The sequence below is a fragment of the Rhipicephalus microplus genome, chromosome 10 (assembly GCF_043290135.1).
Source record: "Rhipicephalus microplus isolate Deutch F79 chromosome 10, USDA_Rmic, whole genome shotgun sequence".
NCBI classification, from domain to species: Eukaryota; Metazoa; Arthropoda; class Arachnida; order Ixodida; family Ixodidae; genus Rhipicephalus; species Rhipicephalus microplus.
Window position 1 is genome coordinate 22,203,322 of NC_134709.1, and position 22,454 is coordinate 22,225,775.

At 47.6% G+C, this 22,454-nt stretch overlaps 1 long non-coding RNA gene across 1 annotated transcript in view; it reads left to right on the forward strand.

The window, feature by feature from the left end:
- The first annotated feature begins 9,618 nt into the window (after positions 1–9,618).
- The window catches only part of LOC142774185 (uncharacterized), a 29,370-nt gene continuing 16,534 nt past the window's right edge, over positions 9,619–22,454 (forward strand). Inside the window, exon 1 of the long non-coding RNA XR_012886350.1 lies at positions 9,619–10,118. This is a non-coding gene — a long non-coding RNA (uncharacterized LOC142774185). The remainder of the gene's footprint in view (positions 10,119–22,454) is intronic.

Consider the following 22,454-nt stretch of genomic DNA (forward strand, 5'->3'; position numbering starts at 1 on the left):
GAGATTCGGTGAGTGAGTGAGTGAGTGAGTGAATTAATGAATGAATAAAACAAGATGCAGCCGCCGCTAATAAGGGCTGTTACAGTATACGAAATTGGATGTAGGGGCTATCTGTCCAGACGCCCCTTCCGTATACGGACTACGCTGTGCCGGAGCGAAAGTTTCGCAACTTACACAGTTGTAGAGTCAACTCGTAAAATCATACCAAAATGAAGCCGTGACAATCGGGAAATGAGAGCTCGCAGTCTGATGCGATCTCGCGCAGCCCGCGCAGCAGCCAATCGGAGAGCAGCTGCACCGCCAACGCCATCTAGCCTACCTTCACCCAACCGCCATCTTCTACGCATGTCTATAGGCCAGCGCCCTCTCGCAAACGAGACGAGTAATGAAGATGACGACACAGAATGCGTACAGCGCCATCTAGTATATTGTCACCCAACTGCAGTTTGCGTGTATCTCTATAAGACAATGCCTACTATTGTACGCTAAGGAAACACTGAGTGGTAAAACGGATCTACGAACGATGGACAACCGAACAGGCCTCGCTATGAAAAGCTTCGTTCCTATAATATATCGCCAGCAAGATACAACCCAGTTGGCGCTTTGATTTTCGATGAGCCTTTCTCCCCGGGGCTTATCTGTGCACTGGTGCTAAGCACAACCTTTGCACATACAACAGGTTTCCAAATTCGAGCCACGTTATAATAACGAAGCACTCACAACCTTCATCGCACCTGTCTACATGCACGAGTGGTTATCTCACGTCACGTACCCGTGAGTGGAGCTAACGCCATCCAATGAGTTCCGTTCTAAGAGACTGAACGCAGACAAGCGGTTATCGCTTCATAGCCAGAATAAACTAACAGACATGTTTCTCAAGCTTAATCTCGGGCAACGCATCTTTCCTCTCACGTCACGAACTTAGACGATATAACGACGTGAACGCGGAGGAGTTCGACGGCTCTGCACGCCTACTGGGCAGCTCTATGTGGCGGACGCTTTCATTCCTGGCTTAAGCTTTACGCATGCCTGGTGTGGCCTGAAGAAGCATCCTTAGGCTAACAAACCCGAGCCGGCCGTCAATGTTTGACTTCCTTTCATCCGGCCGCGCTCGTGCGGAACAGTTCTCAAAAAAAAAAAAAAAGTGGGCAGGGCCGTTTTGCGGGTCCACCTACTCTTTTGTTGAGTTCGTTTGACGTTACTCTGTCCTGGGTTCGCATTTAGACGTCGTGAAGAATGAAAGAGCTTATGAGCTCGGGTACGTTAACGGGGCGTCATGATTTGTCTCGACTGGATCCGCTGGTGAGAGGGTCTTGGACACCGGTGCTCAAAGTTACCGGTTCGGTACAAAAGATGTGCCGTGAAATGAAATGCGAGGAAAAAAAAACAATGCTTGTGATCCCTCGCAAAGAAAATCCACCACTGAAAAATAGACGTAATATCTGGGCGCAATACAAACACGACACTGCAGAGAGCAAGACGCGCCTTCCCCGCAGGCAACCTTACTCTATAGGCTGAAAACAAGCAGTCGATTACCGACCGTTGTAAACAAACTCCTATTCAAACCCTGATAACCTCCACTTGTGGTATATCTACGCTTGTAGCCAAAAAACAAATGCAAACTACGCAAAAAAAAACATAGCATATCCACGGATTATGAGTGGGAAGAAGCTTCAGAGGGTTTCATCGGGAAACCGTGAATTGTCCACCCATCCGTCGGTCTGTCCGTCTGTAAGTCTGTCTCTCCGTCTGTCCATACGTCCGTCCGCACCTGCTGAATGAGTCATCGAACTATTCAGTCACGTACGAGCTATAGAAGGGACAGATCCCCTAAAAAAAGTTTCCTACAAACGTAAATGCCCCAAAATGTGAGCAAATCTCCCTGAGTCGCTGCAAGAACAGTGGTAGATTGAGTTGATCCTCGACCTTCGAGCTGATCAGCCCAATCTGTCACCGCTCAAGGAGCTCGGACCCCAAACGAGCTGGCTTTTGTAATGAGTGGTATTCACTTACGCACACTAAATGCTGATATATACCTAACGGAGTATCCAGTGATACCCGTGGTACAGCGGACGTGTGAACTGAAGATGTTACACAGTGGTATATAGAGGTAAACTAAACAATATAATCATCTGCGAACTGGTACTCTTGCGCGGACGCCTTTATCAACACACGCCAATAATTATTTGTTCTAATCTTCAGAACAAAAAGCTCCAAGAGACGCAAAGACTACACCCAGTTTACACTACCGTGAAAACACGACTGCTGTTCCTACGGGTGCCTGCCTCAACCTTCTTCCGGGTGACTGATCTTTAACGGCATAATTACGTCTTCCTCTTTTGAATCCGGAACCACGGCAGCCTGCTCCACCCAACCTCCCACAGATTGTGGCGATGCTCTTTGCATCAAACGCCGTCTTCGACCACAATATAGATTCACCCAGCTTATCTCTATTTCGGTGGGCAGGTAGATAAAAAGAAACATGGCGTACGAAGGAAGTAAAAATAAAAACGCAGGTGCATCAGGCGTCGCTGACAGCTGGGCCCATTGTACCGGTGATGTATTACCAGCCACGATGGCACGTTTCGCGAGCGTGAAACCGGATATTCGCGCGCACTCACGAGGACGAGACAGGCCTGGCGGTGAGCGTTTCGTCTCTTGCAGGTGCAACAATGTTCTGAGCGCCAGAATCAGGCACAATCCTGTCACCATCTCCGCGTTACAGCACCGTTACTTCGTTGACGAGCGCCGAAAAATGGACCTTCAAAAAGGAGGCTCTGCTTCCGCCGCCACACAACGCACGCCGGGCAGAGTCTCGTGCCTTGCGGTGAAGACAGCGCGGTCTCACCAGCGCGTTGCTGTAGGTAAATGAGCAAAGCGATCCGACTGGTCACGCATCAAGCGCTATCCCCACCCGTTCTTCTTCCGAGCTCCAGGCGTGGTCAGGCCCCTTGTTTGCTTTCGCCCTGCCCCTTAGCTCTATTGTGATGTGCTGCGTGTTTGCCCTGCCAGTTAGTTGCGTGCAGCTAGTACGCGGACGCGTGTGATTCTACTCAAACTCGAGCAGCGAGGAAATGTAACCTCAAGCGTGTTAACAGCCTCGCCTAATCTCCCGGTTAATCGCACTTTGTTGGTGTTCGTATTACCTTAAACAGGATTAGGAATAAAAATGTATCACGCTCACATCAAGCCTGTTGCTAGGGGTGTTTTTCGGGGGCAGGGGCCACCTGTTGAACGCCTAAAAAAATACCCATTTTTTATAATATCTCCTCGGTAAAACACACACCTTCATAGAAATTTCGTGAGGAAGGAGGGGTGAGAGAAGACTGGAGGCCGGCCTGGCTCCCGTGTTTTCGTTGCAGTTTTCTTAAGGCAAAAGGAAGGCACTGAAGCCACACGGTTGATCGGCGCGCCCTGGGTACAGTAAGCGTGTTTTAATGTAACCAGCATATTTATTACCAGCAGTTAAAAGATACTCGATCCCGTCAAGTTTAAGAAATATTACATGCCTGAAACCTGCACCTCTCGCCACCATGCGGGATGATCAAGCCGCTTAAAGATCGAAACAACAAAAGTAAAAAGACAAGGGGCAGCAATTGTTTGTGTGTTGCTGATATGCGGCCGCTACACTGGCGTTTCATTGAATAAATTAAACGGTAAAGCTGCTAATTGGTTGAAGCTTCGAAAGTACTAAGAGCTCACATGTCGAGTAGGCAGTCCTGGACACGTTGCTGTCCCGGAAGTAGTATATATACCACTAATAAAACCACTCGTATGACCTTATAGCTCTTTGACAGCTGTACCACTCGTTTTATGAAACGCGTTGCTACCTGAATGATCCAGCTGTTAGCTCTATGCGGTAAAGATGATGAATGTTTAACTTGATTGAGTACCCTTGGTTCGGCTGTGTTCAGGCCAGTGTACCAAGACTGCTTTGTTGTGCGCAAACACAGCTTACATACACTTACCAAAGTCACTACCCTTTTCTTCCCATTTCCATTTTCCCATCATCAAATTACCCGCTCTGCCAATCGTAGTTCATGTAAAATAAGAAAACGTTCGGAAGGGATTAAGTTCACTGTGAATGTATTTTCCTAGAAGCTGAGAGTATAGTGAAAGGTCTTACGATTCATATAAAGTGAAAATAGTAAAAAAAGGTCCTTCCATGGCTGAAAGTGGTGATATGACAGGTTCTAGATTCCGGCGATACGTGCAAGCAGCCGTTTAATCCGTCCGCTGTGATAACTGCCAACAACGTGATGAAATAACTGCATACAACGTGAAGCAAAACCTTTGGCGCGCACTCATCCTTTCCAGGTGGTGAAAAAAGAAAAAAAAACTGGGATCGAAGCCTTCCGCATGCTGTGCCGAAATGTTGGATGCCCTCAGCAATGTCTGACGTCACTGCAGGTAAAATAAAGCTGTCTAAGATGTGTGCACCTCGGAGCTACAGGAGTGATTTTGTTGTACTCCACGCAAACACATTTGTAAATTTTTCTTCTCTCCTAGCTGGACCCGGACTTCAGTCACAAGTGGCGCTACGCTGCATGAAACTGCTGTCTAACTTCTGGAGGGAGCCAGAGCCTCTCGGTGCTCATAGTTGAATCATTTGTATGCTTTTGCAATCACCGCATATCCTTTCGCGCCGCGTTCCCGCGGGCATTCTTAATGACGTGGGCGTCAGAATGGCCGGGCCAGCTGGCCGAGGTCGTTAGCGCTATGTCTCACTCTTTGGTTCCGCGTCGACACGGTACTTCTCTGTGGCTGGCCGGCCAATTTATGACCGGCGAAAGGAATCTTTCAGCGGTGCTTTAGCGTCTGTATGCGTGTGCCGAGCTCTGTTGTCCATAACGTTGTTGACTCAGTGCGTATATAGGATGAATAGAAAAGATGACTTTTCTTTTTCGGGTTTCTATTTTCGGTCCTTTGCTTATGTGTATCTCGATATTTGATGACGAAAATATCGTACTCCGCCCCATGTTAAATCATATGCATTTAAGATCCCAATTTTTTCATCATTTTTTTTTCATCAATTTCTATATAGAATTGTTTATCACTTGATGCGAAAGACTTAATGCACATTCATGTTTTTAAAAGAAAATTAAAAAAAGCCTCTATTTAACGTATAACTGCTAGATTTTGTTAACTTTTGATATCTTGCTTTGTTTGTAAAAAAAAAAAGTTCGAAATGTTCCGTGACTTGCTCTTTCGTTATTCATATTTTAGCTTTTTCATTGTATTAACATAGGAGGTCCCGCCTGCGGTTTACTACCTTGGGACCTACTCCTGCATACTTACTCACAATGTACACTTCTGATGCTAATAAAGAAACATTGATTGATTAATTGATTGATTGATTGAGATCAATATCGGTGAAAAAAATGATATGCATCGGGATTGCACGGGGTCATAACTTGAGAGGGCTGTATATATATCTGCATTACAATAATTCTTAAGGTCAACACTCCTCGTGAACCTTTGGTCGAGGAGGCATTCGAAGATGCACTTTATTTGCGAAAAACCCGAACGTGACTTGCTTTGTATAACTTCGTTCTGCGCTCTAGTGGGAGACGTGTTAGCTTATTTATTTTTTTTTTCAGAAACTGTTGTCCGCATTTCCATCTTCTACAGAATGTATTCACCCAAAGCAGCTGTTGCATGCCATCGCAAGGTATCGAAAACAAGAAAAGTTCGGCAGATCCCGCGCCTTCTGGAAATTCGATTCCATGCGAAGCTGTCGGCAAATAATTGTAAATGCTGAACATTACTTTTTTTTTTATCCATGCGCTTCGAAGAGGATGGACCTGTTTTTTGTGTGTTTAGCTGACGTTTCGAGATCGCGGGCTTAATGACGACTAAACTGACGTTTAAATGATCACTCATTCTGTCCGCACTCACGTTAGACCGCAAACGTTGGTACTCTTGAAACTAAGTTTACTTTATGGTGTGAATATCATACATACGGTTACGAATATCATACACATAGCTTTGTTTAGCGTATTACTCCGGGGTCGAGCAACGCTCGAATGTGTAATGTTTTCTATGACGGGCGGGCCGACGTTGGCAACCTGTGGCGGCCATATTGTTTTGGTGGCGTCTTTCTAATCCATTCTTTATTATTCAGTCACAGATGTCAAAACACCGTCGTAAACTACACGATTAAGCACCATGTACTAGTAATATAATGTTTAATCAACATTAGTGTTAATTCGTACAAACGTGGCACCGAAAATCATGTTTAGTGAAGAGACACATTTTTTGAATGAATGGGTGAACTAAAAGGCATAGTTGCCGTTAAAGAGACGACGCCAGCCCGAACGAGGAGCCCCAGGTGGCAACGGATCCGCATAATGTTACTGGTTGGTGCGCATTTTGAGCCGGTTGCGCCTTTGGCCCATACTTTTGTGAGAACGTGGCGGCGGAACATGTGAGAGGCCCTTTGGACTGCAGTGGACATGGTCCGGCTGTTGCTGTTGCTGCTGATGTTGATGATGATGAACTTCTAGCGCAACAAAATGACAGAAGCGGACAGGTCCCAAACAACGTGAGTTGGCGTCATCTTATCGCATCACACAGCTTTATAAGAAAGAACAGATATGAAGAGAAAGTAATTGCTGGGGTTTAACGTCCCATAACCAAAATATGATTATGAGAGACGCAGCAGTGGAGGGCTCTGGAACTTTTGACCACCTGAAGTTATTCCACGTGCACCTAAATTCAAGTACACGAGCCTAGAGTATCTTCACCTCCATCAAAAGTGTAGCCGCCGTGGCCGGCATTCGATCCCGCGACCTGCGGGTCAGCAGATGAGCGCCATAATCTCTAGACCATCGTGGCGGGGCAACAGATATGAAGGTCTTACGCAGTAAGTACAGTGGCCGCAAACCAACTCCACACGGAAACAGATTATTACGTGAACAACAGTCAGTGACCGCTGTCACAAAGCAATTACGTGCCACAAAGACCACTGGTTCACGTGCAGTGACCATTACTATGACCAAACGACACACTCATTGAGCAGCAGTCAATACAAACGCGAACTAGTGCGTCAACGCAATACGTTAAACATTAGTGCCAAAATACACGCGCGTAAATTTACATTTTTTCCTTCCTTCACTCACTTGGGAACCGAGAACGCTTGCAACCGGGCGACCGGTAGCGTGACGTAGGTTTTCGTTGACTGTCCTCACGGCGATAATTTCGAACATCCCCTTAACCTCGTAAGCAGCCTCTTCGCAACGTAACGCTAAAAAGGTAAAAATGACCCCCCCCCCCCCCGCCCCCGCCTTCGTAACACTAGCAGAAAACTTCCTGGACGGTTTGCCGCGTCTGCAAGCACACGCTCCAGAGAACCGTCACAAGGCGACCACAGAAAAAAAAAATCTTAAGAAAAATGAAAGAGCCGAACTCGTTGAGATGCGACGCACGGGAGTCTCCGGCTACGAGTCTCTAACAATGGACCCAGACGCGGCCTGCCGCAGGCGTCTTCGCGCTGTGCCGTTTGAACTGTACCATTCCGTTTCCCACCGGATTCTCTCGTACGTTCTCGTCCGAGCCGCCAGGCAGCGCTTCCCGAGACTGCGTAGGACGACGGAAGGAAGAAAACAGTGTCTGGGAGGGCAGGGTTACTAGAGACCACGAGAAAAAAAGAAAAATGGCGTCATCGTTCCTTCTTCTGGTTACGTGTCATCTGTATTTTCCCTTCGTTGTGTACCTCCTCCTGTTGTTTACTTTTTTCCCCCTCCCATCTGGTCTTTTTCTCACTCAAAGTGAAAACGCCTCGTCGTGGTCGCCTGAAGTCGCCGTCAGACCGTTAAGGTCGTGAGGCGGGGACATCGCTGGAGCGTTATCTCTGTACCGTTGGCTCTCTCACGCTGTAGTTCGAGGAAAGATTAAAAAAAATAAAGCGCAGATACCGGCGCTGTTTGCAGTGGCGTTTAACGGTGCTTTCAGTTTACGTGGTGCCGCGTAAAGTCACCGCCGCTGACGCTGTGCGCCCTCTCTGAAAGTCGGACCTCCTCGCTTACAATTGCAAACTGCCTTACCGCTCAGCGACAGTCGCGTCTCGTTTCACGTACTCTTTATTTTTTTTCCTACTGCGAACTTCCGAAAGAGGCTTGACTTTTTGCGGCGCGAAGAGTTGGCCAAGGGTAGTAAACGGGCCTGGTGAACCTGGTAGGGTAGGCCGAAACATTCATGACAGGCCCACTCCCCTGCTCTATTAGAAGCCGCGCACCATCATCATTATCATCGCCAACTCTTAGCCCACTTGAGTATTCTTGCCTAAGCATGCAGCAGATACTGGACGCCATTGAGAGATGCACATAGGGACGGCTGCTTTTGCCTTCCCAGCAGCTCTCTGGAAATGAATGGGTAATCAAGGTAGGGGCATTGCGATTCGAGATTAGCTGCGCTGTGCATAGCGACGACGTGCAACAGTAAAAAGAAAAAAAAAGAAGGGCGTCAATGATATGTGAAAAGGGATATATAGTATACCAAATGATTTCAGGGGATTTATTTCGTAAAAAAGGCTCAGTAATGGGAGTAAAAGTCGTTGCTTGCCCCTTTTGCAATCCACTGAGAGGTCTGCGCGTCCGCGATTCAATCAAACGTGTCTTCAATAAATAGCAAGTCGAGTGGATTGGCAGTTACGCCTGCGACTATACCAACAGCGAAACGTCATGTATACTCAATAGACTTAGCGACGTCCTTTTGGAATCAATGTTTGTCCTTTTCAACTGCTTATTTCCACACTCCGTTCATGAGTTTTGTTATCGCCCCATTACACGTGTAAGTGCTCTCAAGATGATTGTACCCCGCCGCGGTGGTCTAGTGGCTAAGGCACTTGGCCGCTGACCCGCAGGTCGCGGGATCGAATCCCGGCTGCAGCGGCTGCATTATTGATGAAGGCGATAATGTTGTAGGCCCGTGTGCTCAAATTTGGGTGCATGTTAAAGAAGCCCAGGCAGTTGAAATTTCCGGAGCCCTCCACTACGGCGTCTCTCATAACCATATGGTGGTTTTGGGACGTTAGACCCCACACTTGAATTTCGAGACGATTGTAGAACCTCGCGACGTGATGGCAAGTACAACGCGAACATTACAGGTTCTCCTGGAGCCTACGTGGCCGATAGCGATAACACTGGATTATTCGACGGCCCATGTAAAACGCCCACGCGCGCCACCACTACTTGTTCGCGCTTTACGACCGACGCTCTGTTCGCCACTATCATTGACATTCTATAGTGCTATAGTCAGGCTTTCAGTTTTCAGGCCACAAGTTCGGCCAGATAAGGAGCTTCTTGATTGAAACACACGTGCACACGCGAGTCAAAGAGCTGCTTCGCATATAAAAAAAAGAGCCTGACAAGAAGCCCAATCCCTGTAACCCCCCACCCCCACCCCGAAAAAAAAAATTTAAGTTCACACTCCCTGCTCTTGTTAATCCGCGACGTGCAGCCTAGCGCAATCTGAAGTTTATGCCACCTGCGTCGACCGGACTATAGCCTGGGACCTAGCAGCACGTTTCGGAACTGGGGAAATCAAGATTACACAATATTTTTTTCCCTCGTTGGCTGTTACATGCGACAGCAATCACCCCTATACGACGAGCTCTGCGCCCTTTTTTTTTCTACTTAGAGCTTTAAGTTCGTTGCGAACACAGTGTAGGAATATGCATGGACAGATACTGACACTCTTCCCCCAACACGTGAAAAAGCGCAATCCCGCGAGTCCAAATCATGTTCGGGGCGTTATCAGTAGGCTTGCTGCTTAACCGGTGCCACCTTAGATGGCGCTACGACCAGCGGAATCACTCGTCTCGGTAGCAAAACGTGGACTGCCGATTCTGCTCGCTTTTTTATGGCCCATGCGGCAGCGCTGTTTCGAAGCCAGGCTCGTTTGTTGGCGTGCATTTTATGCTGGTGTATCGACGGAGTTGGCATCGAATTGCTGAGTGGTGTCTGAAATGGGTAGAACGTGTTTTGTACCGAACTGCCGTTCTGGCTATCGGACTTGGGCGGAGCATGTGCGTCTCTTCAAAGTGCCGTCCGCCAGTGATCCTCCGAAGCCGTGGCACCCATGCGATTCCGAAGGCAAGCCTACCGACCACGCCCGTGGTGAGTTTTTTTTTTTTTTTTCAAAGGACGTGATTCCAACCACACATCACGCACGGCTCAAGTGAATGGTGCGACTTGACGCGCCTGAGGAACCTAATCTATCTATAAGGCCATTCCCACTTTATTTCCGAACTGTCCGAAGTACCCTGTACGGTAATGTGAACCTAGAAAGCCACCCGGAAGTGATGATCTGCTGTGAAAGCACTCGAATGACCCCAACTGCATAAATAAGGATGCACTGAATTTATACTAACCCCGGCATAGTCAGGAAAAAAAAAACAATTCGAGCTCCCTCAGACTCACTAATGAAACATGCCTCACTCTCACCGACGTTTTCCCAAACCGGACTAACTCTATCTCACAGACTCACTAAAATATTACCCACTATAGGACTCGCTGCTCTGTCTGAATGAATCGAAAAACTCGTTAGTCCGTTGGTGGCCTAACCAGTTAGCGGACTAACGTCTAAGGTGTCATTTTTTTTTTAACATCGGTGTCTCGCATAATTCTTGCCCTACTTGGCACTTTTGCTCTCATATCTTTAAGTGCGAGCTATCACTGGTTGAAATGCAGCAAACACATTTTTATCGAAAGAGGTGATTCACGTGGGGTGTTTCAGAAGGCCATCGTTTGAAACGAAATGTTGGGGGGGGGGGGGTCAAGAAACTTTCCCCCCTCCTCCATATCTCACGCTTCTGTTCAATTTATATAGAGCTGTTGTATGACCGCTGCTGCATTGATGCATGGCTATACACAATATAAACGTGAGACGACATAAGGGTGATTGTAACGCTGAAGATTAGTTGAGGCGGTGGCACATAAAAGCCCGTGATATAACGGAATGTGCCCACACGTGTCTTGCGGAAAAGGTTTGATGACGTGTGCGAAGGGACTGTCAGATTATTAGTGTCATCACCAGCGAGTCATATTCATTAACCCATTGCCCCGCCGCGGTGGTCTAGTGGCTAAGGTACTCGGCTGCTGACCCGCAAGGCGCGGGTTCGAATCCCGGCTGCGGCGGCTGCATTTCCGATGGAGGCGGAAATGTTGTAGGCCCGTGTGCCCAGATTTGAGTGCACGTTAAAGAACCCCAGGTGGTCTAAATTTCCGGAGCCCTCCACTACGGCGTCTCTCATAATCATATAGAGGTTTTGGGACGTCAAACCCCACATATCAATCAATTATTCATTAACCCATCTTACCCTGCCATACTAATTTTGGTTCACGCCAAATTAATGAGGTGATCGCGAGAGCACCCAGACGTAGGCGGATGGACAGATAGAGAAACAGACATGCTAAGTGAGCCTGCTCTTCACAAATAAATGCTTAGCATTAAAAAATGCGCCCTCCTCTGGCATAAGTGGTTCGGTCAGTCCAGCGACGCAGGCGGCGCCATGTAGCCGTTCTCCGAAGCTGTCACACGGTGATAAAACAGCGACGCAGTTCGGTCTACCAGTAGTCATAAACCAATGAACGCGTCTTCACGCTCTACGACGCTGACGTAAACGCTCGTGACGTCAGCGTCTCGTCCGCCATTTCGACCTTCCGCTGCGCTGCCTATAGTCTCTGGAATGGTCGAATTGCGGCTTAAGGAACAGCCAAAGGATTGAGTGAAGCTAGCATGAAACCTACCTCTCCTTGAAAGAGGATTCTGCGGCGCGGCGCTGTCGTAGTCTGTCGCGGCACTGTCTCGGATAACCGTCAAGTCATGCTGGGCTGTGCAGCCGTCAGCACAGTTAGTGTGAACGCTCCGCTGCGTCACCTGGACCGGCTTGTAATGACGCCAGCGCTGCGAAGTGTTCTTCAGTATGTTTGCTGCACCCGACGATAGCCGGAACTGTCGATAGCCAGCGCAGTCTACCCGTCGGCCATACACAAGCGAAAGAAAAGTCAACCCGCGAAGCCAACCTGCGCTCCAGCAGCTCCAGTTATCCTCAGCAGCCGCGAACGCACTGAAAAGCGCTTAGCCATGCGTCCGAGCTGGTACAGTCATACAGTATCCTAATGTTAACTAGAGGGGGCACTGCCACTGTGATCGTTCAGCTACCGTGGGAATTATGAGTATGACATGGATTTGCCTACTCTTCGTGCTTGCGGGCGGTGAACGCACTCGTGGCTTCGTTTATTGCTGCGTTTTGGTTTTGTTTCGAAAAAAAAAACCATTGTACACTTCGTGACCCGATTTGAAGTGGTAAGCCTAAAAAATTAAGGCAGTGAAGCGTAACTCCCGAACATTCACCGATTGTTGGTTCGTGACAGAGCAGCTTCAAGCCACGCAAAGCCAAAGGGGACTTAAAATACGAAGACTAGGTAAATCCTCGTGATACCCATAGTTCCCGCGCTCGCTGAAGCGTTATGCGTCGTAGCCCCCAACGACACCAGTGCCAGAGTTCCCTCTAGTGTATATTTAGGAAACTCTATGGGTACAGCCAGGCTGCTAAGCATCCGTGTTAAGCGTGCTGATGGCTGTACCACTGTTTCCCCACGAACTGCTAAACAATACCTTGCGCACGCTGATATCCAGTCCCTCCAAGAACGTCGCGATAGTACGCGCACGCCTTCGTGCCTTAATTTCTGTCCCGGGTTTTTGTGTTCACACACAGAGCGAAACTCTGCGTAGAAACATGGGAGGCGAGCCGCTTCCCTCGTGAAACGCAGAGTCGGGAACTGCAGCGGTGGTTAGGCAACGTGCCGGAATGGGGCGTCTCACAGTGTTGTGATAACATCACCGCGGAGGACACGCCACCTTGCATAGCAAGGGGAACATAAAGGCCTTCGTGACACACCAAAAGGGGCGGCAAGAGCTTGTCTCGCATCTTCAGCGGCGGAGTGCACCTGGCTGCATCGACTTCTCCCACATCACTCACGCGGGGCCGTGTGGCGGCGCTGCATGCCATGACTCTGTGGGCACGCACACCCGGCTGACCTGGTAGCCGGCTGCCAGCGAGCGAGACAAGGCGTTTACGAGGTTCCCACCGTTGCGCATACGCCATCAGTATACACGGCGGTGATCCCAAGCGTCGATTGAAAGAGCGCGATCTTGTTGTTACACCAGTTTGTGAGATACGCTGCATCAAACCTCGGAAGAGTAACCAGACGCGCTCACCCCTTAATCCGCCAACTATCTGTGACCGGTGTTGTTTTGGTGTTACTAAGCAAGCGGCCTTGAATAAGATAACGCGAACGATTACCCCGTCTACATCCGCTTTTCGAATCAAGTATAACGCGAGACCTGCAGCTTCAGCGAAAGCCCGCTGGTGGTTCTGCTCGCTCTTTGATGCGATGCCGGCGAGTGTGAAGCTGCACGAAACTGCGCTCTAATGTCTCTGAAGTTACGAAATATGTGTTAAAAGGCACGTACTGTATTACGGGTGGGTTTCTGTGGGCCCCGGCCTTATTAAGCTGTAACCTTGCAGAATTGTATCTTTAACTGAGTAGACGGTATACGGTAAGCGCATACGCACGAGACGGTTGTGTTGGTCCATTCGCCGTTTCATTACCCTATAAATTCGCGTCGTTCAAAAATAAGAAAACGCTCCATTGACAGCATAAAGTGGTGGCGCTCATGTTTCTAATACGTGAATTTTCATGCACGTTTCTTATTTTATTTTAGCTGTATCCGGTTTACGCCTACAACTAAAGTCAGGAGTGCTCTGCCCTAACCGCACCTTCAGTGTTGGAGAAGATTCGAGTATTGCAGTGGATCGTTTCGTTAAAATGAAAGACGGGAAAAGTCAAGCTTATTCGGGAGCTTACGCGAAAACCACTGATTAGGCTGGAAAATCTGATGATTGATGCAAATAAGACAGCGAGTTCGATCGATGACCAGTTTATTGACGACCGACGCTGATGATATCAGTGTATACATCGCGCATTGCTTGCATTAATTTGAGTTGGCATATCACGGCCACAAGTTCCACCAGATGAATAATTTCACCATGAAGATGCTGACTGCCCCTATCGTCCACGTCGCGATCCCGTGACCACATAAAATCGTCCACGAGTATGTCTTACAATAATTCCTTTCGTGTATTATTCGAAAGTACTCTTAAAAGGGTAGCGCTTGCAGCGTACTCAGACCATTGCAAATGGATGCTGCGACCTCACATGCTTATATTCGTCTGTGTGTGATGCTACTGCATTAAATGGTGCTGTAAAACTTTTTACAGCCAAAGCCTTTATGAGAACACAACAGGCGTTCTTAGTGCCATAGTTGTCCACCGCCCCGCCCCCTCTGCCACTGGTGTGTGTTACAGCTGTGGCATGGAATAAGCAATAAAAGTAATAAAAGAAAAGTGAAATACCCAGGATATATTGGAACTTGAACCCGGACCTTCTGCGTGGCAGTCCAACAGTCAACCTCTGAGTAAAGAGTTTTTTTTTTGTTTTTTATTGCATGGAGTGAACGCCAATAATAGTGAACTACGCACAAGACAAATAGCCACATTAGAATTATTTTAACATACACAATATGGCATTGGTGCAAGCAGTAGAAGATATTTAAGCAGTCGGGTAAATACACACAAGCATCCAGAAGGGGAAGCCATTCTGGAAAGAGCTCTAAAGTTTCAACAACACTGCGCGCTTGAGCAGCTTCTCGGAAGACAGATTTCGTAGACCGTGGTAATTCGGCATGCCTGTCAATCATGCTGCCTTTTCATAGCAAAATAAAGTCCAAATAACATAAACAGATCATACAGAGTATTATTGGTGGGACTCTTTTTGAAAGCGAAAAAACCTATACCATGAGCTGCGATGGGAAGTTTTTTTTCTTATTGCTCTTTTTAGAATGTCCCAAAAATAAAATGCATCCCGACTAGAAGAAAACAGCGCTCTACTGTCCCGGGTTTGATGCAGAATCTACAATTTACAGTCCCAGGGCACATATATTGATTTTTCGTTAAGCCACGTCTTCACTGGTAGAGGGGAAGCTTGCAGTTCACAGAAAGAACAGCGCAATGCAGTTCTTTTTTTTTAGTTCTGCACGTGATATTGACATTACACAATCACGAAATAATACATCATTATTAGACAAATGTGAATATGGCAGTCCGTAAACACGTTCAGGGAAAATGCCATTCACAAGTGCAGCGGTTAGCATTGTTCTGTCAATATTATACAAATACTCTAAACTAAATCTAACTTTCAAAAAATTGTCAGTATCAACAATTTTTTTAGGAATTCTCACAACAACGTTGTCTTGGAAACACATGTTATGACATAAACAAAAGAAAGGAGGTAAAGCAGGCGGTTTCAAAAGGCCACTAAATGAAAAGTGTGCCACACATCTTTGGTGTGGAAAAAAAAATCGCAGCACCAACTGTCGCACAAAGCAATGCACGAAGCTGAGGTTACCTTTTCCAAGGGGAAGAAGGCACTTTTGTTGTTGTTTTTTCATAATATTTATTTGAAAAATGTGTGTTTGACGCTATCCTGATATGGAATGGCTTTAATTGTGCTCCGAAGAAAAGCTTGGTAATCAATTCTTACATTAATACGCTACCTTTTGCCAACATCGCCTGTTGAAGCACACTTTGATATGTTTTTCCTCATCTGTATGCGCAGCCTATGGAAGACAAGTATGCAAGACTGTAATGCAGAGCCCACCATTTCTTCGAGCACGCATTTCATAAGAATGGGGCTGTTCTAAAAGAGATTTATGACCAAAGCGGCTTTAGACATGACTGGTCCCCATCTTGGTGAGGTGCTTGACCTCACCGCCTTTTCTTTTGTATGTGCGTATAACAAGACTTGAAGAACTTTCGATGTACTATGGCACTTTGTTAGTCGTCGAGTGTTTTTTTATTTCCTTAGTAACGCTTATTGGTGCTGTGTGATTGTACTTCTGTTTCATGCTGTTTGAGCCTCGCTGGTGCTGGAAGTTATTTGTGAAACAGATCTAATAGTTTCCTTGGCGGGGAACGAATCTCGATAACAAAAGTAATAATAAAGCGTGTCGGACGCGTGAGATGACAACCAGGTGTCACACAATGTCGCTTGTATAACGAGTGTGTCGCTGAATGTTTTCAGCCCGTTACGAAAAACTCAACCACTATTTTTCATCGTTGTCAGCCACACAAAAAGAGAGAAGGAATAATAAGAAATGCGGGGAGGTTAACCAGTGCTGAACCCGTTAGGCTACCCTGGACTGGGGAAGAGGTGAGGAAAGTTATAGAGGAGGAGCAAGTAGTCTCTTATCGGGCCGACGCGTAACAGTTTCGCGTTTCAAACCACAAACGGTGAAACAGACCGATATCCTTGAGGAAACGCAACAGCACTTGCGTTGCCTTTCAGAACTATAAGCAGCGCCATGGTTCCAATACCTTCTCGCATCAACAAAGCGCACGTAATCTTTACAGGTACAACATTTCTGCACAGAGTAATTGCGATTGATGACATAGCAATTCCCTACTTCATAAAAATTATGACGATTTGTGACGCAGAGGGTACCCTTCAAGTTTACTTCTAGCGGTTGCCCAATAGAGTTCACAACGGACTCCAGACAGGCCACTCTTGTAGCTTTCGTTGCGACTCTGCGGTGTTTTCCACGCAGGCATTGCTTTTATTCATTCGTTATGCATTCATTGTACATTCCTGCACCTCGTGTGCCCTAACTCTATTCAATCCTTGCGTCGGGTCAATGAATAGCTTCTACAAGCAGGGTAGCCTGTTCTTTCGTCTATGGAAATCAAGCGCGCTGCTACAACACTGGCCAGAACTGATCGGAAAGCAACGCAACATCCGTCACTAGTGCTCCGTTACGTGATAGTATTTGCGGACGCGGAATTGCCTGCGCCCGTGCAAACACGCGTACCTGGTGAACGATTTCGAACACAAGCACGAGATATACGACCACGTTTCGCTGGAAACGATGCATCATCGAGCCCGCTGCTTCTGCCACGAGCGCCCTAAAGCTTCGCAAGCTCGCCGCGATACCCAAGCGATCAAGCAACTCTCGTGCAGAATGTTGTACGATGAAGTCGCCAATTGCATTGCGCCCGTTGCGGTTGCAGATCGCGTTGTGTAAATAACAGTGACAGTGCCGCCATCGATCAAAGCGTGTCGCATTCGCAGCACAACCCGAAACGACCTTTGGCTCTTTACCTCGCTCAGCCAGCGGTAGACTAACACCCATCCCCGACGATGCCGGGAAAGAGCCGTAAGACGTTATAAAAGAATCCCGGTGGAGAATAACGCCGCGAGTGAATAAATAAGCTCGGGAACGTGACCGGCGGCAGTGGCGGAAGCGTTCGGAGCAGCAACGACACCAACGGTTCCACAAACGTCCCGCGACACCCGCAACGACCAGCGGGGTGCCCAAGTAACGCAACGGTCGCACGGCCGTCCGACAATAACAACAGACCGACCGCACATCGCACCCCGCAGCAACAGCGACTTCCGAGGGTTGCACACGAACCATATCCTCTCCATATACCAGGAGTCTCATCGTCTTCATAACGGTCAGTTCGCCGCAGCAGAGCATCGTCGTTGCGCATAGCATGCGGAGGTCTGGTCTGGCCGAGGACAAAAGGCAGCGCGACGCCATCGTCGTAACGCGAGGAAGTGGTTGGGAAGGGTATATGCGTCGCCGTGCGGCCGTTACAAGGAGGATGGGGGGTGTGCGGCCGTTACAAGGAGGATGGGGGGGTTCTCATCTTCAGCTGTCGTTCGGCTTTTCCTTCCTGCCACCATCACCCCCCATTGGGCGGTGTGACCCCGGCGGCTGGTTGACCTTCTCGAACTCGAAGTCAGCAGCTCCGCGGCTGCTACCGTGCGAAGGCCCAGCGTGGTGTCCAGACCCTGCCGAGGCGTCGTGCCGAGCGGGCGATCCTCATGCCAATGCGCGGCTGTTCTCAACACCCACTCCGAACGAACGGGCCCATCTCCGAGTCGAGGAGTGCCTCTTTTTGTACCTTCTTACCTCCGCTGACCTCCGGATCAGATGGGGAAGACGGCGCGTTTCACCCTGCGAGTTAAGCTTTATTTGTTTCGAAGCTGGAGCGTTGACTAACAGTAGCTGCTGCAGCCAGGGGTAATGTCGCTGTCACTCCCGCCCCCCCTCCCCCTTATCTTCACACACCCACCTACAACCTAATGTTCATCCCTACTCTGTCGGAAGTGATTTCCACTGAGCCCCCTTCCAGACGCTGCTTCCGTATTGTTCAGTCTGAGTGCCCGTGACCTCTTGTGTTCTGTCAGTAGGACAGTCGAAGGCGGTGGCCGATTGATCTCGTCGGCATACCAGCCGAGGCTACTGTCTTGGAGAACAGATTGTAGCGAGCCGCTGCAGCTCTGCAGATTCGTAAGCCGTCCGAGGCGGTGACTTATTGATCGAGCCTGTCTCCGACAGGCGCGTCTACGTCAATGCTATTTAGAGTGGCTTGCAACGAGCTGCTGGATTCGCCTGGTTCATGACTTGGTGGCTTTGTGGTCTTCTCTTAATATTTTTTTTATTCTTTTCCTCCCCTTATTGTAAACACTAGTAAACTGGATGTCACAATTTTGGTTGCCACCTTCCGGCCTTCAGCTTATTATTTTTTGTGTGTGTTTCTTTCTCTACGGGCCGTTGGCACTTGATGAGAGACGTTCGCAGATTTACTTCTTTAAGGGAGCATCCTTACTGGCAAACAGAAGTTGAAAAAAAAGAGAGAAAATAAAAAAGTCAGACAGCCGCAACTGTCGACATGAATGCATTGTCGTAACTTAGTAGGCACCTGACAGATGATTTGAATTGGAACGTTGCCGGAAGGAAATTGGTTGCTTCTATTCCTTCTGTTCTGTTTCTAAACCATGCATTAGTACAGTAAGGAGTGGAGAGTAAATGTTTGCCGCTTAAGACATTTCAGAGGTGATGATGTTATTTTTAGCAGCCACTGATTCATCTGTCCATTATTTCTATGTCATGTACCGCTTGGTCGTCAAGCATTCGCACTCTTGAAAATGGCGAAAAAGGTTTGATTCCTGATACCAGTGGCCTCTATTTAAAAGACCTGAGGTACAAGATCTCCCCATAAATCACGCGTGAACGTTCGTCAAAGGCTTAAAAATTGGGGGATCCTTAAGCATCACCTTTAAGAACTGCACGCGACAGGGATATCCTGTCCCTGGTGCGTATTTCAAGCCATTCGAGCATGAAATGTTTTCGAACTTGCTATGCACCCACTACGTGGCCTTGACAAAATAGGCGCCGAAACATTTGCGCCTTTTGTAGTGGGTTACCGGCTTTAAACCATGAATTCGTTACAATAATCACATGATCTGACTCCCTAGGGCAATGTACGCTTGTGCCACGCATTACTATTGTAATCTTATGTTGTAATGGAAAGCATGTATACAGGGCGCGTGTGTTTGTAAGTAGTAGTAAACAACTTTACTAACGCAGCTGACGGTTTCCTAAGTGGTGAGGACTGTCAGGCCATGCCTGGTCGCCACCTCGTCTGCGCGTTTGATGGCCCGGAGCTAGGTGCCCGGGCTTGTAGTCGTGAGGATCCTCTCCCAGGCCTCACTTGAAGTTGACTGTCCTAACAGGTTTGGTGGGGGGAGGGTCCTTGCTGCATCCCCAGATGATGTGGTCCAAGGTTGCAGCCTGTGTCATGCAAAGGGTGAACGTAGATGTGAATAAAGCTGGGTATACGTGTCTGTATATGTACGGGGCAGGGAGTGAGCTCATTTGAAGCATGTGAGTTACTTTCACTGCGTTTCCAAGCAGATGAAGTTATTTTCGCTGCATTCACAGGCAGACGCATGACTGTGTCGTAGAACGCCCGCTTGCCGCGCAAACGACCCGAGATCAATCCCCAGGCATAACCAAATTTGTTATTATTTATTTTATTTGCATCTTGCTATTTATTTATTTATTTATTTACAGATGCTGCTGTCTCGATACACGAGACAAAGCAGGAGTGGGTACATTAGGAAAAGGAACGAACATACATTAAGCAATAGCAGTAGAAGCCAGAGGGTTCTGAACTAAGGAGCCCTCCCACCTCAGGGTGACACCGGGCATTGCTCGGGGCTCTGTTTCGAAAATAAACGTTTATTTCTCTCTCGCACCTTTCTAAATTTTTGGGTCACGCACAATATCATTTTTCGCTCGCAACCAATAACGCCGAAGCCGAAATTTCTTCGAAACAAGCTATTCAACGCTATCTCGTTAAATTCAAGACCTCACAAGTATCCCGGAGGCTATATTTTAAAAGACAGCTCGCCGCGGCCTAATGACGAACTGAGTAAGATTATTGAAATAGAATGCTTATTTAAACGCTGGAAGAAAGTCACGAGTTGGCCTCGCCGTCGTGGTCAAGTGGTTAGCGCACTCGACTCCCAACCCGAAGGTGGAATCGCGGGGGCGGCAGCTGAATTTTTGATGGGGGCAGAAATGTTTGAAACCCGGGTGCTTAGATTTGGGTGCACGTTAAATAATCCTAGTGGGTCTAAATTTCTGAAGTCCTCCACTACGACATCTGTCATAATATATGGTGGTTTAGGGATGGTAAACCCCAAATATTAATAATATATTCGCGACATATACCAACGAATGCGTTCGTTTGAGTACAAAGATGGTTCCTTGTGTTTGAAAAAAAAACGAATATCTGCGAACTTCAAGAAAGAGAGAGATATAGGTTTATTTACAGAAAGGCAGAGAGATTGGCCTGAGCGATAGCTTGCTCTAGTCTGCTACTGGGGGAGGGAAAGGGGAGAAGAAAAACTAGTGGATGACAATGGTGAGATAGAGAGGTGAGTATATAAAATTCTTTCTAGCTGAGACTAATTTTATAGCCACGCATATAGTCCAGTTGCTTCCAAAAAGGTTATAACCGCTCTTATGACCACAATTTCACTGTTGGTGTCTGACCAAGGAAAGATGTTTCATGTTAAAGAGCACCAGGGGTTTTAGACCGAAAAAAAATGTTATCATATCACAAGGGTCACGCAATGCTCCAACCCATTACAAAAGCTTGTTCTCGATCACCTTGTAACTGTGGCAGATACCCACTTGAGGCATAATTCTTCACCGTCGTCAGTCACTACATAAGAAATTTCAACGAAATTTCTTGCAAGTGTGTAGCGGATACCACACTTCTCCGAAGAATGGCGAACGAGTGCATAGCGAATGCCGTCCTACCACACAAAAGTTATGATTGTGCGTAGTGGGTACCCGGCAAGTGTGCTTTTAGCAGTTACCCAAAGAGTGTTCATAAAAGGCTCCGAGAGGCCGCTCTTCCAGCTTTCGCTGTGAATGTGCTGCACGTTGCGCGCAGACCCGATGGCTTTTTAACTAACTCGAAATCCCTATGGCAACATGTATCATGCCTGGTATCACGGTTTCGGCATGTAAGGCCGCAGATGTTTATTCATTGGCTCATCTTTTCATCCAATGGCCCTGACGACGAGGTTATCGCATAGAAGGGGAAGGGGGGAAGATGTGGTCATGAACCAATGCGATACCTATTTAAAAGAACAAGAACAATATGCAATGCAACAATCAAACACAGCTATTCGAGCATGAGACGTAACGCAGTAAAAAAAAAGTATGACCAAAAGCACAACCAAAATATTTCTGCAAATTGTTATCTTCCAAAACTACATCCTGGATTTTTTTATTTATTATAATGTACAAATATAATTTTAATTATTCGATTATTGTTGTACTGCTTAGTGTTTTATTGTTCTCGTTTATTGTTCGTAAGCTAAGTTTAAATTTCTGGTCTCAGTATATTCTCTTACTCAATTCACGGTCACTCTCCATTAAATGGATAGACATCGCTGCCGAAGACAGTGGCACCGACACGTGGGTGGCGTTGGCTCGTGAAAAACCTCTCCGTCGGCACTCACGTGTAAAAATCCCTCACTTACGCTTACGCTCAAGTTGAAGCGTTACATTGCATCAGGCGAGCGGAGGCGGAATTAGTATAAACACCTCGCGCAGTGCAGTCGCGAGGTCCACAAAGCGTGCAGTCGTGTGCTTCCGTAGCTTGCCAGGGTTCGTCGCGCTTCCGTTTAACCGTGCCCCCCCCCCCCCCCAGCGGTCAACGGCGCGCACGAGGGAGGCCTGTCGGTCAAGTATACGGGACCAGCGGTCGCTCGTCAGTGCACTTGACGGCAGTGCACTTTCATTACACAAGGAAGCCGCCTTAAGCACTGCAGCAAGCGATGCGAAATAAACGACGTAGAGTCGCGTACGCGTGAAACTTGAAACAAGGTACAGAAAGAAATAAAAAGCGAAACCTAATGTACGCGTCATTACATTACATACGTAATGTAGTCGCCTCGCTTTCGCGTTTAAGTTTCCTGAATACAGTGCGCATGCGAAGTAGCCGTTCGTTTTCCCTTTAC